At 45.3% G+C, this 22,875-nt stretch overlaps 2 long non-coding RNA genes across 2 annotated transcripts; both read left to right on the forward strand.

The window, feature by feature from the left end:
- The first annotated feature begins 4,744 nt into the window (after nt 1-4,744).
- On the forward strand, nt 4,745-8,281 carry LOC133375089 (uncharacterized). The gene is made up of 2 exons (XR_009760071.1): nt 4,745-4,991; nt 7,503-8,281. It is a non-coding gene; the product is annotated as an uncharacterized LOC133375089 (long non-coding RNA).
- Nucleotides 8,282-12,292: 4,011 nt separating this feature from the next.
- On the forward strand, nt 12,293-22,840 carry LOC133375099 (uncharacterized). The gene is made up of 3 exons (XR_009760072.1): nt 12,293-12,411; nt 19,247-19,440; nt 22,558-22,840. It is a non-coding gene; the product is annotated as an uncharacterized LOC133375099 (long non-coding RNA).
- Nucleotides 22,841-22,875: the final 35 nt, after the last annotated feature.

Raw genomic sequence — 22,875 nt, forward strand, 5'->3', positions numbered from 1 at the left:
CAATCTTAAGTTCAGTTCTCCACATTTCTGCAGAAATTTGAGTTTTTTTTAAAAAAAATCCTCCTGAAAGTTCATCAGCATTTTAGTGCAAATTTCTTCTAATAAACATATTTTATGCAGTTTTGGGTAACGCAAACATTTCTGTAAGCATTGTTTCCCAAGTACAAAGCATTTTGTAGGTTGGATTCATTAATATATCGATTTTATACACATTTCCCCTTCATATATGCATTTTAGTAAACATGGTTTGGCTGGAGAACTGCATTGCAAAATTCAAAAAACTGCGAATCTGGAAAGATGGCCATGGTTCAGTTCCCACATCATTTTGGAAAGCACGAATTTAACAGATTCAGCTTTGAATGCAAACTGAATTGAATTTTTCTCCCATCCCCACCTCTGAGCATAGGCAGTGCCTTTGTCCCCATCATAGCAAACGTACAAACATCTGGACAGGTGGGGGCATGACTTCTCCAGCTGCATCAAAAGTTCAGGAGTGTATGTGGTACAGCCCTTTCACGGGCTGTAACACCTCAGTTCCCCACAGGGAGATGCAATTGCATGAAACAATCCCAGTATGTGTGGGTGTGTGGGTGGGGGAGGGAGGGGAAGTAAGCCTTCAGAACAAATCTGGAAGAACAATTCCTGCATTCTCAAGGAAGAGAGAGAGAGAGAGAAATGTGATGCTCTGGCAGGTGGTAGCAGGAAGCAGAAGATTTATGGTTGTGTGTTCCTAATTAAAATAAAATGGAGCTCTGGATAATTGAATTTGCGACACGATAAAATGTTTCCTAATATGTAATGTGCAGCAAGCGTCTCCAGGGCATCATCAGTGTCTCTGGAGAGCAAAGCAAATTCAAGTCATTGAACATCACAGTAAATGACATCATTGAGGTTTAGAGACAAAAATCATCTTACCCCTTGTATCCCCCATCGATCACTGCACTTTGCAGGTGGAGGCCTCTTGCAGATACCATCTTATCAGGAGGTCCATTCCACACAACTTAGGAAGCAGACCTTCAGTGTGGTGGCACCGACACTTTGGAATTCCTTCCCCTTAAATATTTGGCAGGCGTCATATCTGTTATCGTTTCAGTGCCTACTGAAGACCTTCCTCTTTCAACAAGCCTTTTAAGTAGAGACCTTATCCCTGTCTGTGTCCATGTTGGAAATGCTTTTTAAGATATTTTTAAAGCTTTTTAAAAAAGGATGTTTTGTTTTAATATGTTTTTGTTTTTAAGATGTTTTAAAGTGCTTTTAGTGTTTTTGTGTGCCATCCTAGGTGCCTTCTGGGAGAAATGGCAGTTAGTAAGTAAATAAATAAATAAATAGATGTCTTGAAATGCAAAGGAAAACCCTCATACACATCATACATCAATAGAACATTTAAAGCATTTAATAGCACATATTTTTTTAAAAAAAGTTTTGTATTGTGTGAAACGTGTAATTTGGTTCTTATGATATTTATTGTTAATGTTAAGATGTTAATGTTTAAGGTGGTTTCTTTTAAACATTTTGCACTGTTTTAAATGTGTAATTTGGTTTCCTTTTTTTTTTTCTACACTGTAAATCACTTAGAGGCTTCTTTTTCAAATATAAAGCAGTATACAAATTAAATAAATTAAATTAAAGACTTTCCTCTTCTCCCAGGCATTTTAGCGTGTTTTTTAAATTATTTTAAAATTTTAAATTGTGTTTTGAATTGTTTTTAAAATATGTGTTTTTAAATTTGTATATTTGTTTTAATGTTTTTAGTTACTGCAAACCACCCAGAGAGCTTTGGCTATGGGGCAGTATATAAGCACAATTAATTAATTATTAATTAATTAATTAATTAATTAATTAATTAATTAATTAGATAGATAGATAGATAGATAGATAGATAGATAGATAGATAGATAGATGGATAAAGGAAGGAAGGAAGGAAGGTGTGGCTGCCCCCAAAGAATTCTGGGAAGTGTATTTTCTTAAAGGTGCTGAGAGTTGTTAGGAGACCCCCAATTCCCCCTCACAGAGCTACAATTCCCAGAGTGCTTTAACAGTCAGTCCCTCTTCCAAGGGAACTCTTAGAATTGAGGGGAATAGGGGGTCTCCTAACAACTCTCAGCACCTGTAATACACTACACTTCCCAGGATTCTTTGAGGGAAACCATGACTGTGGGATAATGCTACTTTAAATGTATAGTACAGATGGGGCCAGAGAGAAACTGAAATCGCATTCCGAATTGGAAACTGGTATCTTGTGATTTGGTGAATTGCAATTTTGGTCACGACCAATTTTTCCTGAAAGGAAATTAAAACTCACAAAAAACACTTGAGACATAAAACAGCAAGCATCTGACATAATGCACAGATGGAATGGAGATTGTGAAAACATTTAAGCAACCTTTAAATAACAGCAGATTGGGAAGATTAGCCTTTTCAAGGAGTTGTTGTGCAGACTGAATTATGGATTCAATGGGGAATACAGAGCGACTGAGCCAAGCACTTAAAAGAAAGAAACGACAAGAAATTTGCTAACGAGGATTATGAAAGAGACTCACACGCACAGAGAGAGAGAGGGAGGGAGGGAGAATTAATTATATCCTACCACATTGAGAAAATCCTTTTAACTGGCATTTCAAACTACTATTTGGATATATCTGATTCTGGAAAATTTGTAGTGCATAGATTTGACACATACTTTTGAATTAGTGTGAGTGAAAGGTGTTTTTTTAACCTTGCCAGAAATAACAACAATAATAGCATGCATATCCAAAGAGCTCAAGTTCCTTCCCATTTTATCCTCACGAACAGCCCTTTAAGGTAGGTTCGGCTGAGAGACAGTGACTGGCCTCAGGCTGACTGGGAATCAGTCACTTCTCTATTAAATTACTGAGCCGTCTGGGATCTGTCACAGTTTCAAGACCTGGGCAGGCTGGTATAGAGGGAGGCATGCTTTCAGATATTTGGGTCCCAAGCCATTAAGGGCCTTAAAGGCAATGTGAGTGGTAGCATTTTGGTAGATTACCATAGATTTACATGAAAGTACTGGAATGCCCTCACCGGATCTGAACTAAAGCACATTGAGTCAACTCTTCTCCATCCAAGAGTAAGGTTGGGGAAGACATTTGATTCAGTTCACATTTCACTCTGAATCGACCAAAGTCTCATTTCCTAGAACAATTTGTTAACTAAAGCACACCTCCAAATTTTGCAGTGCAGCTCTCCAGCTGTGTAATGTGTACAAAAATGCACAAGTTAAGGGAAATTGTGCATAAAAATGGTGAAAATCATACAAAAATGCATTGCCTTTGGAGGAATTGCTTGCAACAATGTGTAGTCAAAACAGGATACAAAGTTGTGTTTATTAGGAGAAATTCACACTAAAATGCTGAATTTTCATGAGGATTTTTTTTTAAAAAATCACCGATTGCTGCCAAACTGAATGTATGATTAGAAAAAATGAGAAGCCTAGACAATCAAAATTGACACAGCTTTCCACCCCTGGCTGCAGGAGCAGTATCCTCAGTATTGTCCAGAGCTTGGCAAAGTTCCTTTTTTGAACTACAACTCCCATCAGCCCAGTCCAGCGGCTATGCTGGCTGGGGCTGATGGGAGTTGTAGTTTTAAAAAAGGAACTTTGCCAAGCTCTGGTATTGTCAATGAACACGACACCTTTCTGAGTTTCATGGGGCAAACAGATAGCTCTCTGCCTACAGAGCATTTGCAGTCTAAAAGGGACAATGAGAACACAATATAGGAAAGGGAGGGAAAACCAAGCACAGAGATGGATGGGAACATCATTGGAGCCCTGCTGGATCAGACCCAAGGCCCATCTGGTTCAGCATCCTCTTCCCCAGAGTGGCCAATCAGATGTCTCCAAGAAGTCCAGAAACGGTGTGAAGCCAACAGCCCTTCCCACTCCCTTTCTCCCCCTCCCCAGCAACTAGTATTCGTTACTGAACATTGAGGCTACGTGTACATCTCATGACTCTGGGTCACTTTGAATGAAAGAAGTGGACGTACATCGAGATGGACCAGTCAAGCCTATTTCCAGTCCATGCCAATTTTGCATGTGTTCATTCATGAATTTGTTCCATCCCATTGATGTATTATAGATAGATATAGTGTGATATCTATCTATCTATCTATCTATCTATCTATCTATCTATCTATCTATCTATCTATCTATCTATCTATCTATCTATCTATCTATCTATCTATCTATCTATCTATCTATCTATCTATCTATCTATCTATCTATCTATCTATCTATCTATCTATCTATCTATCTATCTATCTATCTATCTATCTAATCTACCTACCTACCTACCTATGCCTGTACTGAAATGCATATTTGCTTGTTTCTTGACTTTTTCAAAGTTTTAAATTTTTAAAAATATATATTTTAAGCTGTATTGTTTTATCACCTTGAATGTTTACCACCCTGGGCTGCTTTGGGCTGGATAGAAATTTAATAAATAAATAATAAATATTTAAGTATTCCTTAACCTGCTTATCCCACAAGTACTCTTATAGTACATTTAATAGTTCAAACTATTTACAAGGGAGTCACCTCCCTTCACCTCCCCAGACAAATGTATTTTATATCTTACTATCTGTAGATTTAATTCTTCTTAAAAGGCACCATTTCCTTTCCTGTTGTTGGAATGAATCCGAGTGTGTTTCCTGCAACCCAGCTTCAACCACATTTCCTTGGCTGCTGTGGAGAGCATGGATCAGGCCCTGTAACGTTCCAATGAGCTTTTGCAAAAAAACAAAAAAGTAAACTTGTCATCATACATACCCTCAAGATTGGGAGGATTCCACATGCGAATAATAGTTCTAAACAAGCAATTGGAAGATGTGTAGGAGGCAAGATGCCAGAGTACAGCGGAATACCCTAGGGGCGCTTCACTTCTGGAACCGCTTGAATGAAACAGTATAAAAGGAGCTTGCTTGTCGTCGATCCTGGACTGAATCTATTTGGCTTTTGGTTGGTGCTGTTTTGGGTGAGTATCTCAGAGTACCGTGTTGAGTTGTATCTTGTGTGCCTGTGTCGTTGTGGACTTTGACACGGCTTGGGGGGAAGCAGTTGTGCTGTTGCACTCAGGTCATGCTTGCGGGTTTCCCAGAAGAAGCATCTGGTTGGCCACTGAGAGAGCAGGATGCTGGACTAGATGGGCCCTCATTGGCCTAATCCAGCAGCAGGGCTCTCCTTAGGTTCTTCTAGAGCTGAAGGGGGCCTTGTAGAGCACCTGTAGAAACCTGTGCCCCTCCATTGATGGTAACTCTCCAGATGTTGCTGGGCTGATCCAGCAGGGCTCTTCCGATCCTCTACCTCTGTTGTCAGAAGCAGTATGACTTTGAAAACCAGCTGCTGGGAATTGAGGTTGGACAGTGTGCAACTGCAGTCAAGTTCTGCTTGTGGGCCTCCCATTGTGGCATCTGGTTGGAACCACTGTGAGAACAGGATGCTGGACTGGATGGGCCTTTCACAAGATCTGGCAGCGTTCTTTTTATGTTCTCCCACCATTGTCCGAGGCAGGATATCTCTAAATACCAGTTGCTGGGAATCGTAGTTGGGGAGATCAGCGCCGTTGCGCTCAGGTCCTGCTTGCGGGCTTCCCATGGGGGCATCTGGTTGGCCACTGTGAGAACAGGATTCTGGACTAGATGGGCCTTTGGTCTGATCCAACAGAGCTCTTCTTATGTTCTTATGAGGAACCATAGCTGAATAGCAGGACCCGGTTGCCTTAGTCTCCTGTTCAATCCCTGGCATCTTCAAGTAGGGGTTGGAAAAACTCCTCTCTGAAAATCTGGAGAGCAATTCCTAGGCAGTGTAGACATTACTGGCCTACATGGCCTAGTGGGCTTATTCAAAATAAGACAGCTTCCTGTGTCCACAGCTCAGCAGCAGGACACCTCCTTTGCTTGCAGATGGTCACAGGTTCAGTCCTTGGCACCTCCAGGTGGAGCTTGGACTAATCCCTATCTGAAACTCTGGATACCCTCTGCCCGTCTGTATAGACAAGACTGAAGTAATGGACCAATGGTCTGACTTGGTATAGGTCTGCTACCTAGGTTAGTCTTTATATGAGCCCTTTAGTCAAAACCATGAGGACTGGGATTTTAGTTTATTTTAGTGGAAGGGACATAGCTCAGTGGTAGAGTACCTGCTTTGCATGCAGGATGTCCCAGGTCCAATCTGTGGAGTCTCCAGGGAGGTTTGGGGGAAACTCCCTGGTCTTAAACCCTGGAGACCCTCTGACAGTCATTCTGCAGAGAAGGCTTTCTGTTGGAAGCCATGGATAACTTTCATCCAGAATTGTTCAATGCTGAACTAGGATATGTTGGGTACAATCTTCTCCTCTGGGGGAAAATGCTAACTTTATCTAATAATTTATTACCCCCCCCCAATTTATGAAGATTTTCCACTGTAGATCACAATAATGAATAACAACAGACATGAAGTATAAGAATTATTCACTAGAATCAAATAATAATAATAATAATTCTGTTAAGTTTTCAATAATAATAGATACAGCATCCTTTTGAGTGGGGACTGTCATAGAACTCTGTTGTCTTTTCGGCGTCTGCTAAAAACCTTCGTCTTTCAACAAGCCTTTTAAGTAGAGACTTTATCCCAGTCTGCATCTGCGTTGGAGTTATTTTTAGATTTTTTTAAAAAAAGATGTTTTAAAGATTTATTAGATGTACTGTTTTTAAGATTTTATCACCCTGAGCTCCTTCTGGGAGGAAGGGTGGGATATAAATCAATCAAACAAACAAACACTTTGTTGTGTGGATGGGTTAGCTGTCGTGATTTTCTTCTGAAAATTAGGTGGAGTGTAAGGTTTGTTTGTTTAAAAAAGTAAAATGATGTAATAAATAAATTCCTGGGAGGAAAATGATCCTTTAATTATGCCCCTATCTTTAGAGGCTGGAGCTTCTGTGGACTTATGCATCATGCCATGTTCTGCTTTCAGTCAGATAAGATGGGAAAAGGCCACAATTAAGGTTGTATCCAGGTGATCCCATCAGCCACAGCTCTCATGGCCAATAGTCTGGAATGTTGGACCATCTGACAGCATCTGGCTGGGGAATGCTGATTTCAGCTGGGATGTATCTCAGTGGTATCTTAATTCAACACTGACAATTTGAGGTCTTTCACTATACCTGAGGGCAGCAGCGAACACCAGAATATCAGAAAAGTCTTAATGGACCAGTTCAAAGGCCTATGTCCTTGTCTGGGCTCATGCCCCAAAGCAGGACCTGAGTGCAACAGCAACGCTCTCTCTGTTTGTGATCCCCAACTTGTCATCCTCAACTGGTGAGAGGTCCTTCTTCCAAGATCTTTCCCCCCTCTGCCTGACCCTCAGCATCTGCCGCCTGGCAAACAAAAGCATTAAAACCACTCTAAAGCATCATAAAAGCAGACTTCAAAATGTATGAAAGCAAAACTTCCTTAAAAACATATTAAAACAAAACATCTTTAAAAATGTCTTGTCTTGTCTCCCCAGATTTGCCCGGAGTTCCATAAAAAAGATGGCATACCAATTTCAGCAGTGCAAACAGCCCTGCCTCCCACCTCCCAACTGTTGCCCTAAAGGCGATACGAAATATGGAGACGTCTTCCCCCCTGTGTGCCCAGTGCCCTGTGGTCCAAGTTGCATCCAGCCGCCCCCTGACAAGTCTATGAGTGCTTGCCCTCCACCATGCTCAGATCCATGCGCTAAAATCATCGGGGAGCCCTGCGCTCCTGTGGGCACCACTCCATATGCTCCAAAGTGCAATGACGCATACACCCCCAAATGTGTGGATCCATGTGCCCCGAAGTGTGTGGTTCCATGTCCTGAGCCCTGTCAATCAGTCTATGCCCCACCATGTGTCCCAGTTGGCATTGACTCATGTGCTTCAAAATGCGTTCCTGTGGATCAGCCCTGTAAGCAACGCCCTTGTTAATGACACGTGCGCTGTCATCAAAAGGCCCCCAGAAACTTGAGATAAATTCTGGAGCTGTGCATGGCATCAATCAAGCTTTTCTTCCTGGCTCTTTTGCATCTTATCTTGGGGAAAAAATGTCTCTGAGGGTCCTTTGCCAATTTAATGCACCTTTTCCTTGGAATATTTAAGTCACTGGTTGTTCATCCCACTTGGGGTATTGCATGCGCTTGAGAGGGGGAAGTTTATGTACAACGTATTTATCTGTGATGTTCTCCTCCCCGACACACTGGCCTCTCAGAATTTCAAAACATTGAGTGTTGCCTTGCAAAAAAAATAAAAGTTATACTTTGTCGCATGACCTCGCACGACAATGTTTTTCTTCCTCTCTCTTTCACCTTTCTGGTAGGTTCAGGACTGGAGAAAAGAACATGCTCCATTGCACAATATTTAATTGACATACGGGGATTTGCTGCCAAGAGCTGTAGTGATAGCTACTGGTTCAGATGGATTTTAAAGGAGTGTTTGACAAATTTGAAGTGGAGGGGAGACGGGAATCCCTGAGCTCCTGTTTGCATCATTCCATGTACGCCGAAGTGTGTGGATCCATGCAGCTCCTCCATCTGCGTGCCACCATGTGCCCAAAAGGGTGTGTCTCCATGCCCTGATGAGCATAAGAAAACATCAGACCTAAATGGAGCCTCCAGGTTAAGAGGCAGCATACCTTTATTTATTTATTGAATTTATATGCTGCCCTTCCTTCCAGAAGGAGCCCAGGGTGGAAAGCAAATGCCAAAACACTAAAAAACCTATTTAAAAATGTATTAAAAACAAAACATCTTAAAAACCCATATTTAAAAAAACATCTGAAAAGCAATTACACAGAGACTGAGATAAGGTCTCTACTTAAAAGGCTTTTTGGAAGAGGAAGGCCTTCAGTAGGTGCCGAAAAGATAACAGAGACGGTGCCTGTCTAATATTTAAGGGGAGGGGACTCCAAAGGGTCGGGGCCACCACACAAAAGGCCCGCTTCCTATGTTGTGCAGAATGGACTTCCTGATGAGATGGTATCTGCTGGAGGCCCTCACCGGCAGCGCGCAGTGATCGACTCCTTTGAATAGCAGACGATTGAAGCAAAACAATGGGGAGGGGCTGTTGCCTTCATGCCCTGCTTGCTTGTGGGCTTCCTGGAAGCATCTGATTGGCCGCTTTCCAAAGTCATACATGAACCGAAACACACAACAACAACAACAATAAATTAGCCACCAGAGATTGATGCACTCACAAATTTTACTTTTAAGGGGAGTCTTTCCTTTTACTTTCCAAAAAAACCTGCACTGATTTCTTCATAAGTTAACAGACTTCCCTTTTTATAAATTGTCTCCCAGATTTACTGCTCATTACTGGAGATCCCAGCTGAGAATGTCCTGGGATTTTCGGGAAGGCGGAACAACTGGGAAAGCTATGGAATGCAAACCACCAGAGAGATGACTTGCTGAATGAAAGAAAGCACCCTCTCACCCAGACATCCCTCTGTCACCTCAAAAGTAAGGCAAATGCAACGACACCGCCTCCAACGCCCTACCCATGAGTATTTTGACAAAAAGACATTTTCAGATAACATTAGGAGGAAAAAAACAAAAACAAAGCCAGCCAACAGAACAAACTTCAGAAGGGAACCACTAGAGAGATCTTATTCCCAAATTTAAGGGACTCTGGTTCTTCCTAGTAGCTATGCTGTCTGCTGGGTTTGTACTCTGCTGAGGAAGAAAGAGAATGATGAACAGGAAGGGCTGTAGCTCAGTGGATATGTACAGAAACTCCCAGACTCAATGCCCGGCATCACCAGGTAGGGCTAGGGTAGCCTGAAAGCCTGGAGGCCTGGTGGCAGCCATTGTGGACAGTACTGAGCTCGATCGACCAACTGTCTGGCACAGGGTGAGGTGCCTTCCTACTGGGGAAGGGTCAGGGGTCAGTAGGGGAGCATCTGCTCTCCAGGTTCAATCCCTGGTGTCTCCAGGTAGGGCTGGGAATGTCCTCCACCCAAAACCCTGGACACTTACTGCCGGTCAGTGTTAATGGTGCTGAGTCAGAAGGACCAATGGTTCGACTCCGTATAAGGCAACTCCCTACATTCCTAAAGGCCAGCGGGCAAAGAACTTTGAAGGAGTCTTTTGAAATCCTTAAAAAAATATTTATTGGGGAATCATGTTTGATCATGCTCTGTGTCTCTTGAGGTCATTCCTCCTCCTCCTCCTCATCATCTTCTTCTTCTTCTTCATTTTTTAAAATTTATATCCCACCCTTCCTCCCAAAGGAGCCTAGGGCGGCAAACAAATCAACAAAAACGGTCCAGCAACAAAAAGAAAAGCACTCTAAAAATACTTCAATGCACTCTAAAAAGCAAAATGACACTTAAAAACAACCAGACAAGCACAGTAACAGTTCAAAAGCACATTTATGCGTAAACATTCTTCCCTCCAGTGATCTCCGGTTCGCCAGGCACAGTCCTCTTCAGCCATCCAATGCCTGGATAAACAGGAATGTTTTCAACTTCCTCCTAGAAGTCAATAGTGATGGAGACAGACACACCTCATTGGGGAGGGCATTCCACATATGGGGAGCCACCACTGAAAAGGTCCTGCCACTGTTCAATGCCAACCGGACAGCCACCAGTGGTGACACCACCGGCAAGGCCTCGCCAGCCAATCGTAGGGTCCAAGATGCTTGATACCGGGGGTTGCGCTCTTTTGGATAGGCCAACCTGCTGCTATTGTAGGACAGCCACTGCTACAAGCATTCCTGACAGGTGAGCATCCAACCTCTGCTTCATAACCTCTAACCCAGAGGTGGGGAACCCAAGGGCTGCTCTCTTTGGTGTTTGGGCCATGTTCCAGGGGCCGCACATACCAGGTAGGGCAAGACGTCAGAATGGGCAGGGCAATGGATGCACTGCGTGCCTTTTGTACAGGTTACATTCCAGCCTTGCACATGTAATAAGGTTTTCTAGATGCATACATCCCGAACACAGGTCACTATCCTTCTTCCAGGCAAGCAAGAGGGACTGCTGAAGTTCAAGGACACATTCAGGACAAGCAAAAGCTCTCAAGGAGGGGGTGGCCTGTAAGAGGGGATATGGCCTGGGGACCGCCACAAGGTCAGATAGAGAGGCCTGGAGGGCCACATTTGCCTTCCCCATCCCTGGGCCCCTCTCACCTCTGCTGTAACTCAAGAAACCCACCACTTCCCGAGACAGCCTGTTTTTGGTGTTTCTATCCATGCTGGTCCTCTCTTATTAAGAAGTGCATGGTAGGAAGAAATCCAACTGGTGAAGAGACTTTCTTGGAATGAAGGAGGTGGCATGAGAATATAAGATGAGTCTGCTGGATCAGACCAGTGACCCATCATAGTCCAGCCTCCTCTTCTCACAGTGGCCAACCAGATGTCTCAATGGGAAGCTCCCAAACAGGAACTGAGCGCAAGTGCAACTCTCCCTTCCTGCGGCTTCCAGTGACTGGTGTTCAGAAGCATACTGTCTCTGACAGTAGAAGTAGGCCACCTTTAAATCTGTTGTGCTTTGCTGATGTCTCATGCATGCTAAATATTTTCTCCTTTTTTAAATTCCCAGGGTAGGGTAGCAATTAGCCTGAAAGGGAATGGGCGTGCCATTTTACCTCTTTGCCAAGTAACTCTTAGGGGATTTTGTGGTCTGACGGCAGTGAGGAGAACAAAAGCAAGCCAGATCCACCTTTGCAGTCCATCTTGTTTTAACATGCTGGAGCAGTTGTAACTCTGAGGAACAAGAAGGAGGGTCAAGAGTTTGCGGCTACTCCGAAATGATAATTGGAAGGAGCTTTGCAGGGGGCAGGGTGGAGAAACAACACCCAGGTTACTTATGGGTGTTTTTAATTCTAGAGAAGGAGCGGCAGGAGAAGGGCAACGGAATGGACCCTCCCTTTCCAGTGGCAGTGTACCTGTGAATACCAGATCCTGAGAATGGAGCCTCTCTCTCTCTCCAGTGGCAATATACCTGTGAATAACAGATCTTGAGAGTTTGAGTCTCTGTCTCCAGTGGCAGCATACCTGTGAACTCCAGCTCCTGAGAATGGAACCTCTTTCTCCAGAGGCAGTATACCTGTGAATACCAGATCCTGAGAACATACAAGAGAGGACAGCCACCCCCTCTGTGTGGACTACAGCTTCCATTATTTCCTGATCATTGGCCATGCTGCTGGGGCTGATGGGAGTTGTAGTCTAACAACACATCTGTGCTCCCCATCTCTACTTTATACCCTTGTAAGTACACTTCATATGTGATCCTTGATTGGTTGAGAAATGTACCTAGGGCAGGGGTCAGGACCCCATGACACTCCAGATGATGTTGGACTACATCTCACATCATTCCTGATCATTGTCCATGCTGCAGGGGCTGATGGGAGTTGTAGTCTAACAACACATCTGTGCTCCCCATCTCTACTTTATACCCTTGTAAGTACACTTCATATGTGATCCTTGATTGGTTGAGAAATGTACCTAGGGCAGGGGTCAGGACCCCATGACACTCCAGATGATGTTGGACTACATCTCACATCATTCCTGATCATTGTCCATGCTGCAGGGGCTGATGGGAGTTGACGTCCAGCAACATCTTGAAAGCCACCTCACACTTCCCATCCCTGCTATATTAGATGTGGATGAAGCATGCATGCAAATCCTGCACCAAAGTTGTCAAGCGTGGACCACAAACCCAATGGGAAAATAAACTGTCAAAAAGTGGTGCCTTTTGGAGCCAACAGATTAAACAAGAAAACATGGAGTCAAATTGATTTCTTGGAGATTTATTAGCAACACTTTAATCTCATGATAGCTAATGCACATAAGGAAGCCAAGCATCACCCACACAACATGAAAGGCATAGAGAGAAAGGAACAACTGAGTCAGAAAATCCTTCTATGGTGCCCCCAAGCCTTTTGATATGTCATCATCATCAACAACCATTCTTGTTCTGCACCTCAGCAAAAAGAGGGTTAAAAATGCCAGTGAGAAGATAGTCCCTGCCTTCAGGCTCACAATCTAAGAAACCTGACACAAATGGAAAACAGACAAGGAGAAGGACAAAACAACAAGCTCAGGTCCTTGTTCTTAAATACAGGCATTTTGCAGTGAGCTGCAGGAATTGGGGGAGGAGGGAATGGAGATGAGCCCAACATTGATTGACTTTCAGCAGAGCCAACAGAGAGGACCCTGAAGCCCCATTTCCCTTCCTTTCTCATAACCTTCTTAGTTGTCCGCATAAATATATGCATGGAATCAACCCAAAAGAAAAGAGTAGAGTTCTGCAGCTAACAGAAAGGAGAATGCACAAAGAGGACAGGGGGCCATGAAGTTAACTCCAGCAGTGCTGGCTGATTGGCTGTCCCGTCTTGATGGCTGACTCTGTGAAGGGAACTTAGGAATGCTTGTGTTGCTGGGTACCATGATGGTGATGGTATTTGACTTGGCCACCATAATCTGTATCCGATGGACATTGCCCTGGTTCTTGACACTGAGATCCACTTGAACTTTCACAATGAGATCCAGTTGGCCATTGGCAATGAGATCCAGTCGATCCTTGGCAATGAGATCCAGTCGACCCTTCACAATGAGATCCAGTTGATCCTTGGCAATGAGATCCAGTTGACCCTTGGCAATGAGATCCAGTTGACCCTTGGCACTGAGACACAGTTGACCCTTCACATTGAGATCCAGTTGACCCTTGGCACTGAGACACAGTTGACCCTTCACATTGAGATCCAGTTGACCATTGACTCTGAGATCCAGTTGACCACTGATTCTGAGATCCAGTTGACCCTTGGCAATGAGATCCAGCTGACCACTGATTCTGAGATCCAGTAGAAACTTCACATTGAGATCCATTTGGATTCACACCAAACCCTGGAGGGCACACTGGTGGCTGCTTGCACTGCTGCTTGTGTTGGTGAGGCATTGTATTTGACTTTAGGGTGACCTGAAACAGAAGAAACAGGATTTGGACTGCATCCCTCCATCTCAATGATGTATTACTTTGCAGTAAGTAGCCTTGGGAACTTTAGAAGCGAAATGATCTCACTGTGTGTCCTGGTATTAGCCACACCCAGTTTACCGGTGCATCCATAAATTAGGGCAAATGCATTGCTTCTGGAGCCCCGAGACCTGGATTCCTCCATAAGTTAATTCACCCACAGACAATGATAACCTGGGAAGGGTAGAGCACATGCTACAGCAGGCAGAAGCTCTCGGGTTCATCTGAAGTTGAAGGATCTTGTACAGGAGGGCTGAGAAAGACCTGCGTTTGAAGCCTTGGAGAACTGGGCCTCAGAAGGTCTCAGTTTCAATCCCCAGCATCTCCATAAAGGCTTTGGAGAGACCCCTGCCTGAAAACCTGGAGAGCCACTGCTACTCAGTATAGACAACCCTGAGCAGATAGGTCAGTGCTGACTTGGTATAGATTTGGTATAAGGCAGCTTCCTCTGTCCCTATTTAAACCAGCCTTTTATACTGAACCATGTGGACCGGACTCTTACTCTGTTTCTAGGACAAGGGCTGTAGCTCAGTGGCAGAGGGCCTGCTCTGCATGCAGAAGGTCCCAGGTTCAATCCCCACATCTCCAGGCAGGGCCAGGAAAGACCCCATTCTGAAATCTTGGAGAACTGCTGCCAATCTTTGTAGACAGTACTTACTGAGGTAGATTTGGTATAGGGCCACTTGCTGAGTTCCTAGCTAGTGTCCATCAGACCAGACAGTAGTGATCCAAGGTCCTTCTCCAATGCCCTCAGTCTATAACTACGCCTAAGCATGTGCGGCTGAACCAACTGCATATCACTTCCCTGTTTACCCCTGGTTTCTTTTCATCATTAAGTCCCATGTGTTGAATTTTAAACTGTATGCTCCTCGGGGTAGAGACCTGTTGCATCCCATAAAGCACCATTCACACTGACTATCATGTATAAACAATATTTTTTAGAAGAAGGGGAGGACGAAGATGAAGAAGAAGAAGACTATGGGATTTGCTCCCACAAGAGGCAGGGATGGCTACCAACTTGGACGGCTTTAAAAGAGGATTAGAAAAACCCATGGAGAAAAAGGCTGCCAGTGGCTACTAAACCTGATGGCTATGTTGTGCCTCCAATGTCGGAGGCAGGTTGCTGGGAATCATAGGTGGGGAGAGAGCTGTTGAGCTCAGGTCCTGCTAACGGGCTTGCTACTGGGGACTCCTGTTGGCCACTCTGAGAACAGGATGCTGGACTCAACGGACCACTGGCCTGATCCAGCAGGCTCTTCTGATGCTCTAACCTTCTTACAATAGTCCTACTAGATCTGATGAAGGCCCCATGTATTCTAGTAACTCATATACCACAGTGGTCAGTCAGATGCTTCCATAACCGCATAAGATGAGCCTTGCTGGATCAGGCCAAAGGCCCACCTAGTCCAGGGTCCTGTTCTCACAGTGGCCAACCAGATGCCTCAATGGGAAACCCCCCAAGCTGACCTTTGATCACAACTGTGCTCTCTGGGGAACTGCAGAAGCAGGGCATGTAAACAACAGCCTGGGAGAGGCTGTTGATCCCCGGCAGATGGAATTTGGAGGCATACCGCCCCTGGATATGGAAGATCCATTCCTAGCTGTCATGGTTAATAAGAGTGAAAGAAAAGCACTGTTGGACCAGAGTGAGGGTCCCTGCAGATGAGCTTCATGCTTCCCACAGTGGCCAATCAGATACTTTTGGGAAGCTAGAAAAGCAAGGCTTGGCCTGTTTCCCCAGTTTGGAAAGTTGCATGAGAGTTCTTGCTCCTTATGTAGGAACTGGGGGCTCTCCATCTGCTTCCCCCTCCAGGGGGAGGAAGAACATAGCCATCATGGTGAGTGGCCATCAATAGCTTTACCCTCTGCCATGAATTTGTCCAATCCCCTCTTGAAGCCATCCCAGTTGGTGGCCACGAGTGCCTCTTGTGGGAGCAGATGCCATAGTTTAACTATGCTCTGCGTGAAGAAGTCCTTCCTTTTGTCTGCCCTGGACCTTTCAACATTCAGCTTCACTGGATGGCCCCGAGCTCTAGTATTATGGGAAGAGGAGAAAAACTTCCTATCCGCTTTCTCAACACCCAGACAGCAACCTCCAGGCCTGAGGCAAGGATGTCTTCATCCAACAGGTATTAATGACCGCTGGTGGTATGGAGATCTCTTGGGGGGTGGGGGGTAGTATTCTGCTTCCCCTGCTCCTCCTCTGAGGGAAATCTCAGCTTTCAGGTGTGGGCAGGGCTGAATTCTGACAGACATGAAGTTGACAGCTCTTCCAACCATGGATACACCTAGAATCTGTTTGAGCAGAGTTTACACTTAACCCCATGGTTAAGAGACGTCAGACGTCCATAAATATGTCCACTCCTTTGTTCAAGCTGCCTAATCTGATAGCTGTCCCCAGCCTAGCATGGTCACCCCCTGTTGATGCCATTCCTTGAGAAGCGGTCAAAATAAGTTTTCTAACGAGGAAAATAAAGCCAGTAGTCCACTTACCCAACACGGCTTGTTGACGCAGGTGAGCGAGAAGAGGAGTGGTTGGTGCAATCTGGGAAGGAAAGTTCTTTTATAGATCTTCTGACCCCCTACCCACCCAGGAAACAGATATGAGTCTATGGTGACTTAAGACTGACAGAGCTCAAATCCACCCTGCTGACACGGACAGAGCTTTGTAAGAAGGATATATGCTGTCTCTTACTTTGAAGCAAACACCCTCTTTTTTGGAACACGTCTAATTTAATGAGACAGCAGAACCTGTTTGTGAGAGGACGAGGGGAGAGGATGGGGTCTGGTGAAGCCAGCTGCGTCCTAATGATAGAGTAATATTTCCAGCAAACAGCAGTAGCGTAGTAACAAATTAAGAAGGGCAGGGTCTCTTCTTGCCATGTCCCCTCACAGCCGTGCCCCCTTGCTCACTCGCTTGCTCTCCGTTGTCCTCTCCACACCCCTCAGTTCTTCCCACATGCAACTTCTCCCATAACAACAGATGTCCTTAGAAGCCAATCGGCATGAAAGGGGAGTGTATCCGAGTGTTAGTTACTGAGCAGAGTCTTCTCAGTGGCTGGCCCACCTCCTTTCACTCTGCTTGGCTCCAATAAGCAGGAGAAGATGAGGAAGCTTGTTAGAAGGCTCTTCTCAGTGGCCAATACACTCCCCTTTCATGCTGATTGGCTGATAAGATGCTGGAGACATAGGGACCCTGCTCTCAAAAAAGTAAAGGGTCTAAGACCCCCTGACACCCTGGATCACTACACCCCTGTTGCCAATGCTGAATCTTGCAAATATAAATATTTGGAGCCTGCTCCTTCATAGACCTCTGCCAGAGGATGCTACTAGGACAGATCTTCCCCAGCACTGGCTAGCTGAGATCTTTTTTTTAAACTGGAGATGCCACTGAATGCACATGAGAGCTTCTTTAGGCAGACAATATATCCCAAACATGTAAAGCTGTCGTATGCCGAATCAGACCACTGGTCCACATGGTCTGAAGTGGGCCTTCAGAGTTCCAGAGAAGGGTCCCTCCCAGCCCATCGTGGAAATGCCAGGGACTGAACCTGGGACCTTCTGCATGTAAGGCAGACACTCTTTCACAGAGGTATGTACCCTCCCCATTTAGAAAAATAGAAAGCTGCCACTCTACTTCCACTGTTGGAGGCAGTAGACCTCTGAATGCTAGTTGCTGGGAATTGCAGGTGGGCCCAGGTCCGGCTTGGCGGCTTCCCCTTGTTGGCCACCATGAGAACAGAACGATGGGCTAGACTGGCCATTGGCCTGATCCAGCTGGGCTGTTCTTATGGTCTCTTGAGCCAGAACCTTGGTTCACCTAGCTCAGTATTGTCGACACTGACCGGCAGTGGTTCTCTGGGGTTTTAGATGGGGATCTTTCCCAGCTCCCTGGAGATGCAGGGATTGAACCTTCTGCCAGCAAAGCATGTTCTTTTTCACTCAGTTATGGATCCTTCCATTGGGAAAAATAGAAAATCACCTTTTCCTGTGTCAGACATTTGGTTTATCTGGCTCAGCATTGCCATTTGAATGTAAGAAGAGCCTGGCTGCTGGATCGGACTAAAGGGGGCCCATCTAATCCAGCATCGTGATTCTCACAGTGGTCAACCAGAAGCCCATGAGAAGCCCACAGGCATGACCTGAGCGCAGTACCACTCTAGGAGTGCAAGAACATACCGACTGTCCGGGGATTGCCCAGGGTTTCAGATAGTTTGCTAGGAGACCCCTATTCCCCTCGCAGAGCTACAACTTTCAGAGTGGCTTAACAGTCAGCCCCTCTCACCAGAGAACTCTGGGAATTGTAGCTCAATGGGTAGAGGTCTCCTCAGGACTCTTCACAATCTCCACTTTCCAGAATTCTTTGGCTGTTTAAAGTAGAATCATAGTGGAATATGGAGTGAATGCGGTCCAAGTTCAGCTCTTGGAGCAAGGCCACTGAAGATAATGGTATTAGGATAGGGGGTGTCCTGGGAAGACAATCCGGTGTAGGGAGAGCCCTGAGTAGGGATGGTGGAGAAATCAGATTCTATATGCATTTAAACACATTTTTGTATGCAACTTTGACTGAGTACCCAAGTTTTGCAAGGCATTTCTCCTAACGTAATACATTCTACGACCAGGGAGACCAGGGTTTGAATCCCCACACAGCCATGAAGCTCACTGGGTGACCTTGGGCCAGTCACTGCCTCTCAGCCTCAGAGGAAGGCAACGCTCAACCCCCTCTGAATTCTGCTTACCATGAAAACCTTCTTCATAGGGTCGGTCGCCATAAGTTGGAATCGACTTGAAGGCAGTCCTTTTGTTCCATCTGTTATTTTCACCGGTGTTTACATTTCCATGCACACTTTCCCCTAATATATGCACGTGTGTAAGCATTCTTCGGCTGGAGAACTGCATTGCAAAATCTGGACACGTGCGATTTTCAAAGGACGGCCAGGCTTCGATTTCTCGTACTGTTTCGGAAAGTGCAAATTTGATCGATGAGAAATGAATTTAATTTCTGCCCCCTCCCCGTCCTGGAGACGTACAGACCCACACCCCTCGAACCGTATCTGTTGGGAGCGGTCCAGATGACGCTAACCAGATCCTTCCTGTGACAATGGTGCGAGGGTTCTACCCATGAATCCTGTGCCAGACAGGACGGCGGGGTTGTAAATCCCTGCATTTGCCCATTGTTGACCAATCTATCAAGACACCAATTAAGTTGGACATGTTGTTCTTGGAAAGGGTGGTTCTTTTCTTTTCTTTCTTTTTAAATAGAGCATCTGGTGGAGAAAGCTCTAACATGCCAGAAGGGCGGATTCTACATGTGTCAATCTTCATTGACTTGTAGGCTCAACATCATCCCCATTTCCTGATGAGTTGGTGCGTGAAGGGCTATAAAAGGCCCTTGCTATCTTCACTCAGCAAACCATTTGGCTCTCCTCTACTCACCTGCATTGGCATATTGTGGGGTAAGTTGGTCCTTGGATATATTTTCCCTTTCTGGTGAGGCTTAAGTTATGCCAGCTTCTTTATGCCCATGGCTATTGGCCAAAATTGCTATGTTCCACTGATGTAGGCAATAGACCTGTGAATGCCAGGGAATCACAAGTGGAGAGAGTGCAGTTGTGTTCAAGTCCTGCTTGGAGGTTTCCCAGAGGCATCTGGCTGGCCACCGTGAGAACAGGATGGTGGACTGGATGAGCTTTTGGCCTGATCTAGCTACAGGACTGTTCTCATGTTCTTGGTGAATGCCAGCAAGAATTGGCCATCATTGATCTTGAGACAGTAATAAGATGTTCATGGAGCAATGCAACCATAGGGTTGTATCAAATGTTAGGTTTATTAATTTACTTAGGTTCATTCATTTCAATGGCTCTACTCTGTGTAGAACATAGTTGGGCATAACCTATAGTTGCTTACCACCAAATCTGTCTGAAAGTAGTGCAATGGAATGGCTTGATACTGTGTTTCTTGACTCCAAAATAAGATTGTCTGGGTTCAATAGGGTTATATTCCCTGGTAAGTAATGCAAGGTTAGTTGTGCAAATCTTAAATTCCATTGACCTCAATGGGACTTTGCTAGGACTTACTTTTGCTGGATACGAATTGTGGGACATAATGGGTGGCACCTAATGTTAACCCTACTCAGAGTAGACCTATTGAACCTAATCAATATGACTAACTTTGGTCCATTCAATAGGCCCACTTGAAGGAGAGCTTAGGACACCACCTATTAGTATAACTTTCCTCAGCATTTACTTTTGAGGAAGAGTGCTTCTGACATTCTTCTCATCCAAATTCCTCCCTGGGTTTTGATTCTGTGAATTACTTAGGAATGGGGAAAATCTCTCAATTTTTGTTTTTCTTAGTTTCTAATCACCTCCTCCCGAGCTTAAATTCAGTTCACCCCATATTCACATATGCACAAAAATTTAAAAGATTTTAAAATTCAGCATGAAAATCCATATACATTTTTGTACACATTTCTCCTAGTATACATATTCTGTATATAATTTTGCTTCAGATGTGCCTTTTTTGTAAGCAATTCCTTCTAATCAAATGCACTTTTGCATGTTATTTTCATCAAGATATCTGTGTGCACTCACCCACACAGACACACACACACACACACACACACTTTCCCCTGATGTACAGACTTTTTTTAGATGTATTTTGGAGTAGCAAAATTCTGAAAAAAATGTGAATGTTAAAGGATAGCTTCGTTTTGGTTCACGAAGAAGCCAAATCCACTCCCCTGCTGCCTCAATCCCTAGAATTACTTGATTTGGCTTCTCAAGTGGTGTTGATGCATTAGAAATCCGCTACTGTCCTGCTTGTGGTTTTTTTCTTGTTTAATTTCTGGATTTTGTGCATGACTCAACCAGTGGCAGAGCATCCCCTCTGCATGCAGAAGGTCCCCAGCTGAATCTCTGCCTTCTCTGGGTAATCTCTGCCTGCAACCCTGGAAAGCCCCTGCCAGTCAGTGTAGACGACACTGGGCTCGATGCACCAATGACCTGACTCGGTATAAGGTGAATCCTATGCAGAGCTTGGAAAAGTTACTTTTTTAAACTACAACTCCCATCAGCCTCAGCCAGTATGGCCACTGGATGGGGCTGATGGGAGCTGTAGTTCAAAAAAAGTAACTTTTCCAAGCTCTGATCCTATATTCCTATGCTGCAGTTTCCCATCCCTGCAATTGCACCTTTCCTTCCTCACCTGCACCTGTCTTGATGTGAGATCTCCCACCTCAAGGGTTTCAAGCAGGGGTGTTGCTAGCTATCTCAAAATCACTAGGTGTTGCTGTCAATTTTTTTTTTTTAAAAAACCTCAGGTTGGAGGACAGTGTCACAAATTTGCAAAGCCGTTGTATATGCTAACTGATATGCATGGATGAACATTGAGGGCGTCTTTCAAAGTGAACAAGCACACTCTGACTCTTGCTGTTGGGCTTACCTTGACCTATGGGGTGCGGAGGGGGTTTTCTGGGCCCGTAGACCCAGAATTAAGCATAGGAAGCCACATTATCTCGAATCAGACCCTTGGTCCATTGGGCTCCATACTGCGCACACTGATGGGCAGCGGCTCCCCAGGGGGTCAGAAAGGGGGTCTTTCCCAGTCCTACCAGGAGGTGCCAAGAACTGGACCTGGGACCTTCTGCATGCAAAGTGGGTGTTCTACCACTGAGCAGTGACACCAGTAGCATAGTGACAAACCCAGAAGGGCAGGGTCCCTTCATGATAGTCATGTCACGTCCCCTCACAGCTGTGCCCCCTCGCTCACTTGCTTGCTCTCCGTTGTCCTCTCCACACCCCTCAGTTCTTCTCACGGGCAACTTCTCCCACAACAACAGACGTCCCTAGGAGCCAATCAGCACGAAAGGGTAGTGTATTAGAGTGTTAGCTACTGAGGAGAGTCTTCTCAGTGGCTGGCTCACCTCCTTTCACTCTGATTGGCTCCAAGCAGCAGGAGAGGACAAGGAAGCACGTTAGAAGGCTCTTGTCAGTGGCCAACACACTCCCCTTTCATGCTGATTTGGCTCACAGGATGCTGGAGACATACGGGCCATGCTCCCAAAAAAGTAAAGGGTCTAAGACCCCCTGAGAGCCTGGACCACTACACCTCTGTGTGACATGTCCCTTAAATAGCATAGTAGGATCCCAGGATTCTGAAGAAAGGGCTGATCTGAATTAGAAAGAGAGTCAGGCCATTGGTCTATCTAGTCTTGACACTGTCTGGTGGTGGCCTTCCAGGGTTTCACGCTGGGGAATTGTTCCCTTCTCTACCTTGAGATACCAGGGATTAAATCTGGGACCCTTTATATGCAAGGCAGATGCTCTGCCACTGAGCTATGGCCCTTTTTTCCCAGTGGTTGGCTGGGGACTCACCAGCATTTCCAAGCTGCCCTGTAAACAAAGTTAAATTGTTTTGCCCATTTTTTTGGGGGGGGGGAAATGGGGCAGGAGATTTGGTGCCTGCAGCAAAAGATCCAGGGCTTGTTCCTGGTTCCACGGTGAGTTATGCAAAGCAATGCATGGTTGTCTGTGACTCTGGCAGCTGGGATTCAAAGCTCCGTTTCATTTCAGGTTTCCCTAAACCAAGGCAGAGGAAATGTCGCAGCAGCAGCAGTGCAAGCAGACGCCATCCTGCCCACCGACCTCCTGTACACCTCCTTCAGGATGCGTGAAGCCATACCCACCTCAAACGTGCCCAACTGAACCTCAGTGCCCAGGAAAACCATTCCCAGGGTCAACCGGAAGTCACGGGCAGTGCCAATCGGGCAAAGATGATGGCTCTTACCACCAGCACGACAGCCGTCAGTCTAAGCAATGCTGAGCTGTCTTATCTGAGTCAGCCTTCCCGAAATGAAAGGACGTCAATAAAATGCTTCCTGCAGACAACTG

Source organism: Rhineura floridana, chromosome 22 (assembly GCF_030035675.1).
Source record: "Rhineura floridana isolate rRhiFlo1 chromosome 22, rRhiFlo1.hap2, whole genome shotgun sequence".
Classification (NCBI taxonomy): Eukaryota; Metazoa; Chordata; class Lepidosauria; order Squamata; family Rhineuridae; genus Rhineura; species Rhineura floridana.